The 8726-nt window shown below is 52.7% G+C and overlaps 1 pseudogene; it reads left to right on the top strand.

Moving 5' to 3' along the window:
* The first annotated feature begins 627 nt into the window (after positions 1-627).
* On the top strand, positions 628-8509 carry LOC140422586 (gap junction alpha-3 protein-like; annotated as a pseudogene).
* Positions 8510-8726: the final 217 nt, after the last annotated feature.

Here is an 8726-nt window from a genome sequence, read left to right as displayed (position 1 = left end):
CTCACCACTCCCTCTCTCTCACACACTCTGTCTCTCTCTCACTCTCTCTCTCTCACACACTCTGTATCTCTCTCACACTCCCTCTCTCTCACACACTCTGTCTCTCTCTCACTCTCTCTCTCTCACACACCTCTGTATCTCTCTCACACTCCCTCTCTCTCACACACTCTGTCTCTCTCTCTCTGTGACGCCGTCCAGTCAAAGGGATGTCCTACGTTAATATTAGTTTAAGCGCCCGACCTCTGCTGACCCTGAACAGGTGGAGACGTTCCTCTGAGCCACCCCCCCCCCCCCCCCCCCACGCCCCCCCCTGCTGCTGCGACTCCAGCAACTGCCCCAGACGCGGTCCTGACCTGTCCCTGTCAAAGGTAGCCCCGAAATACCGCCGCTCTCCCCAAATAAGGGCAGGTGCTCGAGGCCAGCGCTCAGCTGCCTGGGTGACTGGCTGTGACAATTGGGATTTAAATCCATCCTGGGGTGTCGGGTGCAGACACGCCAGAGAGAGAGAGGGAGCGGGAGAGAGAGAGAGACGGGGAGCTTCGCCGACCCTGGTACAGAGAGCGACGCGGCAAAAGTGGGACCCAGGCGGTTCGGTGGGGGGGGGGGGGGAGAAGGGGCGGAGGCCGAGATCACAGGAGACGGCGACCGATTCCCGCTGAGCCAGCGTTAACGGTAAGCCCTTCACCGACTGCGTCAAGGACACATTCGATCGTGAAGCCAGCTCAGAGCGGGGGCCCGGGCCATCAAGAATAAATCTAGCAGGGCAGCACAGTGGTTAGCACTGCTGCCTCACGGCGCCGAGGTCCCGGGTTCGATCCCGGCTCTGGGTCACTGTCCGTGTGGAGTTTGCGCATTCTCCCAAAGTGGGGATCACCCCCACAACCCAAAGATGTGCAGGCGAGGTGGATTGGCCGCGCTAAATTGCCCCTTAATTGGGAGAAAAATGAATTGGGTACTCTAAAATCAGGTCACTGGGAAAGCCGCTGCCTTCGATGGGGAGTGCGTCCGGGGTAGAGGCGAGCTTTGCAGATGATACAGAGATCTGTAGAGGGGCAGGTAGTATTGAGGAAGCAAGGGGGCCTGCAGAAGGACTCGGACAGACTAGGAGAGCGGGCAATGAAGTGGCAGATGGAATACAGTGTGGAAAGTGTGAGGTTATGCACTTTGGAAGGAGGAATGGAGACATAGACTATTTTCTAAATGGGGAAACGCTTCGGAAAGCAGAAGCACAAAGGGACTTGGGAATCCTTGTTCACGATTCTCTTCAGGTTAACGTGCAGGTTCAGTCGGCAGTTAGGAAGGCGAATGCAATGTTAGCGTTCATGTCGAGAGGGCGAGAATACAAGACCAGGGGATGTACTTCTGAGGCTGTATCAGGCTCTGGTCAGACCCCATTTGGAGTATTGTGAGCAGGTTTGGGCCCCGTATCTAAGGAAGGATGTGCTGGCCTTGGAAAGGGTCCAGAGGAGGTTCACAAGAACGGTCCCCCGGAATGAAGAGCTTGTCGTACGAGGAACGGTTGAGGACTCTGGGTCTGTACTCGTTGGAGTTTAGAAGGATGAGGGGGGGTCTTATTGAAACGTACAAGATACTGCGAGGCCTGGATAGAGTGGACGTGGAGAGGATGTTTCCACTTGTGGGAAAAAACTAGAAGCAGAGGACACCATCTCAGAGTAAAGGGACGATCCTTTAAAACAGAGATGAGGAGGAATTTCTTCAGCCAGAGGGTGGTGAATCTGGAACTCTTTGCCGCAGAAGGCTGTGGGAGGCCAAATCACGGAGTGTCTTTAAGACAGAGATAGATAGGTTCTTGATTAATAAGGGGGATCAGGGGTTATGGGGAGAAGGCAGGAGAATGGGGATGGGAAAATATCAGCCATGATTGAATAGCGGAGCAGACTCGATGGGCCGAGTGGCCTAATTCTGTTTCCAATGGTCTTATGGCTGGAGTCGTGTCTGCGGTTTTGGTCTCCTTCTCTGAGGAAGGATGTCCTTGCTCTGGAGGAGCGTAGCGAAGGTTTACCCGACGGATTCCGGGGGTGGCGGGGGCTGTCACGTGAGGGGGGATTGACGAGCTTGGGATTGTTCCCGCTGGAGTTCAGGAGAATGAAGGAGGAAGGGAGGCGGGGGGGGGGGGATCGCACAGGTGGAGAGGGCGGGGTGGAGCTTCCCGAGTGTTGCTGGGAGCCGCGCTCGTCCAGGCAGGCGGGGCGGGGGGGGGGGGGGGGTATTCCGCGAGGCCTAAGAACCGGTTCGAATGTCTACCCTGGCCCCTGTTTCTGATGACCCCCCCCCCCTCTCTCTCTCTCTCTTCCCCCCACACCCCCCCCGCCCAATCTCCAGGTGCTGCTCCTACCTCAGCCGATCGGGAAGGACCCACCCCGGAGGAGGATGGGCGACTGGTCCTTTCTATCGAAGATCCTGGAGCAGGTGCACGAGCACTCCACGGCAGTGGGCAAGGTGTGGCTGACGGTGCTCTTCATCTTCCGCATGCTGGTGCTGGGGGCGGCGGCCGAGTCGGCCTGGGGCGACGAGCAGTCGGGCTTCACCTGCAACACCCGCCAGCCTGGCTGCGAGGACCCTGTGCTATGACCGGGCCTTCCCCATCTCCCACATCCGCTACTGGGTGCTCCAGATTGTCTTCGTCTCCACCCCGTCGCTCGTCTACATCGGTCCACGCGCTCCACGCCGCGCGGATGGGGCGGAAAACGGAGCCTGCGTCGGGCGGCGGGGGGGAGGCCCGAGGGTCGGGCCTAAGGCCGGGGAGGCCGCCGGCGGCGGGGGAATCCGGGGCGCCCTCCTCCACACCTACGTCGGCAGCATTGTGGCCCGCTGCGTGCTGGAGATCGCCTTCCTGGCGGGGCAGTACCTCCTCTACGGGGACCTTCCTGCAGGCCATGTACAAGTGTGACCGCTGGCCGTGCCCCAACCCCACTGACTGCTTCGTCTCCCGCCCGACCGAGAAAAACGTCTTCATCGCCTTCATGGTGACCGTGGCCGGGGTCTCCCTCCTCCTGGGCCTGGCCGAGCTCTACCACCTGGGCTGGCGCAAGCTCCGCCCGCCGCCGCCGCCTCCCCCGCCCCCCCCCCCGGCGGTGCGGGCGCGGCCCCGAGCTCCCGCAGCGGACGGCCAGCGAGCAGAACCGGGCCAACCTGGCCGCCGAGCGGGGGGGCGGCGGGGGCTCCCCCCGGCTCCACGGAGGAGGGGAGCCGGGGGCGGCCGGCCGGGGATCCCCCGGCTTCCCAACCCCCGGCGGGGGGCTGTGCGGGCCGCGGCGCCCCCGCGTGAGGGGCCGGCGGAGTGGGTGGGGCGGGGGGGGGGATTGGGAGAAAATTGGGGAGGACCGGGAGGGATTGGGGAGAACTGGCGGGGGGGGGGGGGGGGGTGACCGGGATGAATGAAAAGGATTGCAGGAGAATTCGGAGATCAGAGGGAAAACCATGTGGGGGAATTGGTGAAAAGGGGGAGAAATTGGGGGGATTCGTTTGGGTGATTGGGGGGGGTGATGGGGGGGGGTGATTTGTGGGTGTGATTTTGGGGGGTAATTTGGGGGGGTGATGGGGGGGTGATTGGGGGGTGATCTGGGGGGGTGATTTGGGGGGGGTGATTGGGGGGGGTGATTGGGGGGTGATTGGGGGGTGATTGTGTGGGTAATTGGGGGGTGATTGGGGGGAGATTGGGGGGTGACTGTGTGGGTGATTGGGGGGGTGATTGGGGGGGGTGATTTGGGGGGGGGTGATTTGGGGGGTGATTGATGGGGGGGTAATGGGGGGGGGTGATTGGGGTGGGTGATTGTGTGGGGTGATTGTGTGGGTGATTGGGGGGTGATTGGGGGTGTGATTGGGGGGGTGATTGTGTGGGTGATTGGGGGGGTGATTGGGTGGGTGATTGGGGGGGTGATTGGGGGGGTGATTGTGGGGGTGATGGGGGGGTGATGGGGGTGTGATTGGGGGGGTGATTGTGTGGGTGATTGTGTGGGTAATTGGGGGGTGATTGGTGGGGAGATGGGGGGGGTGATTGTGTGGGTGATTGGGGGGTGATTGGGGGGTGATTGGGGGTGTGATTGGGGGTGATTGTGTGGGTAATTGGGGGGTGATTGGGGGGGGTGATTGGGGGGGTGATGGGGGGGGTGATTGGGGGGGTGATTGTGTGGGTGATTGGGGGGGGTGATTGGGGGGGTGATTGTGTGGGTGATTGGGGGGGGTGATTGGGGGGGTGATTGTGTGGGTGATTGGGGGTGATTGTGTGGGTTAATTGGGAGGTGATTGGGGGGGGAGATTGGGGGGGGTGTTGAAATCTGGAGGATTGCATTGAGAAAGTGTGACAATCAGCTTTTATTTCCAATTTGGATTTACTTAAAGGTTACTGGCAGTACCTTGATCCGAAAGGGGCGAAGGAGATTTCAGCTTTTGTGACTCCAGATGGTATATATCAATTCAAAGTTATGCCACTTGGCATGAAAAACGCCCCAGCCACATTTCAACGGTTAACTAACAAAGTCGTTTCCGGATTACCCAATTGTGCGTTATACATCGGCCAGAGAACATAGAACATAGACAAATACAGCGCAGAACAGGCCCTTCGGCCCACGATGTTGTGCCGAACCTTTGTCCCAGATTAATCATAGATTATCATAGAATTTACAGTGCAGAAGGAGGCCATTCGGCCCATCGAGTCTGCACCGGCTCTTGGAATGAGCACCCTACCCAAGGTCAACACCTCCACCCTATCCCCAGAACCCAGTAACCCCACCAACAATAAGGGCAATTTTGGACACTAAGGGCAATTTATCATGGCCAATCCACCTAACCTGCACATCTTTGGACTGTGGGAGGAAACCGGAGCACCCGGAGGAAACCCACGCACACACGGGGAGGACGTGCAGACTCCGCACAGACAGTGACCCAAGCCGGAATCGAACCTGGGACACTGGAGCTGTGAAGCAATTGTGCTATCCACAATGCTACCGTGCTGCCCTTGAGAACAAATAAATCTACACTATATCATTCTACCGTAATCCATGCACCTATCCAATAGCTGCTTGAAGGTCCCTAATGTTTCCGACTCTACTTCCACAGGCAGTGCATTCCATGCCCCCACTACTCTCTGGGTAAAGAACCTACCTCTGACATCCCCTGACATCCCCTGGTAATTTTTAGCCAGAACATTTGAAACACCTGATGGAGTTATTCGATCGACTTCAGGAGGTGATAAACCGAGCCAAAAGTGAATTCGGAAAAGCCCAAGTCACTTTCCTTGGCCACACAATTGGACAGGATCGACTGGTCCCACGGGATGTGAAAACAAAAGTTCACAATATGGTGGAATTTAAAATACAGATGGAGGGTGAGAAGGTAAAATCAAGCACTAGAGTTTTGTGCTTAAACAAAGGAGATTACAATGGGATGAGAGAAGAACTAGCTAAGGTAGACTGGGAGCAAAGACTTTATAGTGAAACAGTTGAGGAACAGTGGAGAACCTTCCAAGCGATTTTCCAAGTGCTCAGCAAAGAGTTATACCAACAAAAAGGAAGGACGGTAAAAAGAGGGAAAATCGACCGTGGATATCTAAGGAAATAAGGGAGAGTATCAAATTGAAGGAAAAAACATACAAAGTGGCAAAGATTAGTGGGAGACTAGAGGACTGGGAAATCTTTAGGGGGCAACAGAAAGCTACTAAAAAAGCTATAAAGAAGAGATTATGAGAGTAAACTTGCTCAGAATATAAAAACAGATAGTAAAGGTTTCTACAAATATATAAAACAAAAACGAGTGGCTAAGGATTGGTCCTTTAGAGGATGAGAAGGGAGATTTAATAATGGGAGATGAGGAAATGGCTGAGGAACTGAACAGGTTTTTTGGGTCGGTCTTCACAGTGGAAGACACAAATAACATGCCAGTGACTGATGGAGGTGAGGCTATGACAGGTGAGGACCTTGAGAGGATTGTTATCACCAAGGAGGTAGTGATGGGCAAGCTAATGGGGCTAAAGGTAGACAAGTCTCCTGGCCCTGATGGAATGCATCCCAGAGTACTAAAAGAGATGGCTAGGGAAATTGCAAATGCACCAGTGATAATTTACCAAAATTCACTAGACTCTGGGGTGGTCCCGGCGGATTGGAAATTAGCAAACGTGACACCACTGTTTAAAAAAGGAGGTAGGCAGAAAGCGGGTAATTATAGGCCAATGAGCTTCACTTCGGTAGTAGGGAAGATGCTGGAATCTATCATCAAGGAAGAAATAGCGAGGCATCTGGATGGAAATTGTCCCATTGGGCAGACGCAGCATGGGTTCATAATGGGCAGGTCGTGCCTAACTAATTTAGTGGAATTTTGTGAGGACATTAACAGTGCGGTAGATAACGGGGAGCCAATGGATGTGGTATATCTGGATTTCCAGAAAGCCTTTGACAAGGTGCCACACAAAAGGTTACTTCATAAGATAAATATGCATGGCATTAAGGGGAAAGTAGTAGCATGGATAGAGGATTGGTTAATTAATAGAAAGCAAAGAGTGGGGATTAATGGGTGTTTCTCTGGTTGGCAATCAGTAGCTAGTGGTGTCCCTCAGGGATCAGTGCTGGGCCCACAATTGTTCACAATTTACATAGATGATTTGGAGTTGGGGACCAAGGGCAATGTGTCCAAGTTTGCAGACGACACTAGGATAAGTGGTAAAGCAAAAAGTGCAGAGGATACTGGAAGTCTGCAGAGGGATTTGGATAGGTTAAGTGAATGGGCTAGGGTCTGGCAGATGGAATACAATGTTGACAAATGTGAGGTTATCCATTTTGGTAGGAATAACAGCAAAAGGGATTATTTAAATGATAAAATATTAAAACATGCTGCTGTGCAGAGAGACCTGGGTGTGCTAGTGCATGAGTTGGTTTACAGGTGCAACAGGTGATTAAGAAGGCAAATGGAATTTTGTCCTTCATTGCTAGAGGGATGGAGTTTAGAACATAGAACATAGAAAAATACAGCACAGAACAGGCCCTTCGGCCCACGATGTTGTGCCGAACTTTTGTCCTAGATTAAGAACAAATTAATCTACACCCCATCATTTTACCGTAATCCATGTACCTATCCAATAGCCGCTTGAAGGTCCCTATTGTTTCCGACTCAACTACTTCCACAGGCAGTGCATTCCATGCCCCCACTCTCTCTGGGTAAAGAACCTACCTCTGACATCCCCCCTATATCTTCCACCATTCACCTTAAATTTATGTTCCCTTGTAATGGTTTGTTCCACCCAGGGAAAAAGTCTCTGACTGTCTACTCAATCTATTCCCCTGATCATCTTGTAAACCTCTATCAAGTCGCCCCTCATCCTTCTCCGCTCTAATGAGAAAAGGCCTAGCACCCTCAACCTTTCCTCGTAAGACCTACTCTCCATTCCAGGCAACATCCTGGTAAATCTTCTTTGCACCTTTTCCAAAGCTTCCACATCCTTCCTAAAATGAGGCGACCAGAACTGTACACAGTACTCCAAATGTGGCCATGCCAAGGTTTTGTACAGCTGCATCATCACCTCACAGCTCTTAAATTCAATCCCTCTGTTAATGAACGCGAGCACACCATAGGCCTTCTTCACAGCTCTATCCACTTGAGTGGCAACTTTCAAAGATGTATGAACATAGACCCTCTCTGCTCCTCCACATTGCCAAGAACTCTACCGTTAACCCTGTATTCCGCATTCATATTTGTCCGAGTTTAAGACTAGGAAGGTCATGCTGCAATTGTATAAGGTGTTAGTGAGGCCACACCTGGAGTATTGTGTTCAGTTTTGGTCTCCTTACTTGAGAAAGGACGTACTGGCGCTGGAGGGTGTGCAGAGGAGATTCACTAGGTTAATCCCAGAGCTGAAGGGGTTGGATTACGAGGAGAGGTTGAGTAGACTGGGACTGTACTCGTTGGAATTTAGAAGGATGAGGGGGGGATCTTATAGAAACATATATAATTATGAAGGGAATAGATAGGATAGATGCGGGCAGGTTGTTTCCACTGGCGGGTGAAAGCAGAACTAGCCTCAAAATAAGGGGAAGTAGATTTAGGACTGAGTTTAGGAGGAACTTCTTCACCCAAAGGGATGTGAATCTATGGAATTCCTTGCCCAGTGAAGCTCCTTCATTAAATGATTTCAAGATAAAGATAGTTTTTTGGACAATAAAGGGATTAAGGGTTCTGGTGTTCGGGCCGGAAAGTGGAGCTGAGTCCACAAAAGATCAGCCATGATCTCACTGAAGGGTGGAGCAGGCTCGATTTTGACATAAAACCCTTCACAGTGGCTGTCGATGCGAGTGATGTGGGCGCGGGTGCCGTGCTCTCACAAAAAGACGATGAAGGACTATTGGATATTTTTCCAAAAGATCACCAGAGGAAGTATTCAACAACTAAGAAGGAGACTTTGAGCTTGACGCTGACTTTGACACATTTTCAGATTTATAATCCATTGCTGTCTCTGGAGCGATTCCGGAATGAAAATGCCCGAATGTTTCGGTGGAGTTAATTGTGAGAGCCTTTTCATTTAAAAATGACACATGTAGCAATACGAGAAAACGGGATCGCCGATGCTGTTATTACCAATGTTTGCCTGCTTTTGTTTTTGTTTCACAAAATGTACTTTCCTGGTCAGTTGTGAAAAGTGAAAAGGTGCAAAATGAAACCGTCTTTGACGGTGATGTTTCGGGGTTTTTTTTTCTTGGGGGGGAGGTGTCATGCGAGTT

Source organism: Scyliorhinus torazame, chromosome 5, assembly GCF_047496885.1.
Source record: "Scyliorhinus torazame isolate Kashiwa2021f chromosome 5, sScyTor2.1, whole genome shotgun sequence".
In the NCBI taxonomy this organism is placed as follows: domain Eukaryota; kingdom Metazoa; phylum Chordata; class Chondrichthyes; order Carcharhiniformes; family Scyliorhinidae; genus Scyliorhinus; species Scyliorhinus torazame.
Note: the sequence above shows the minus strand (reverse complement) of the source record. Positions and strands in the feature narration are given on the sequence as shown.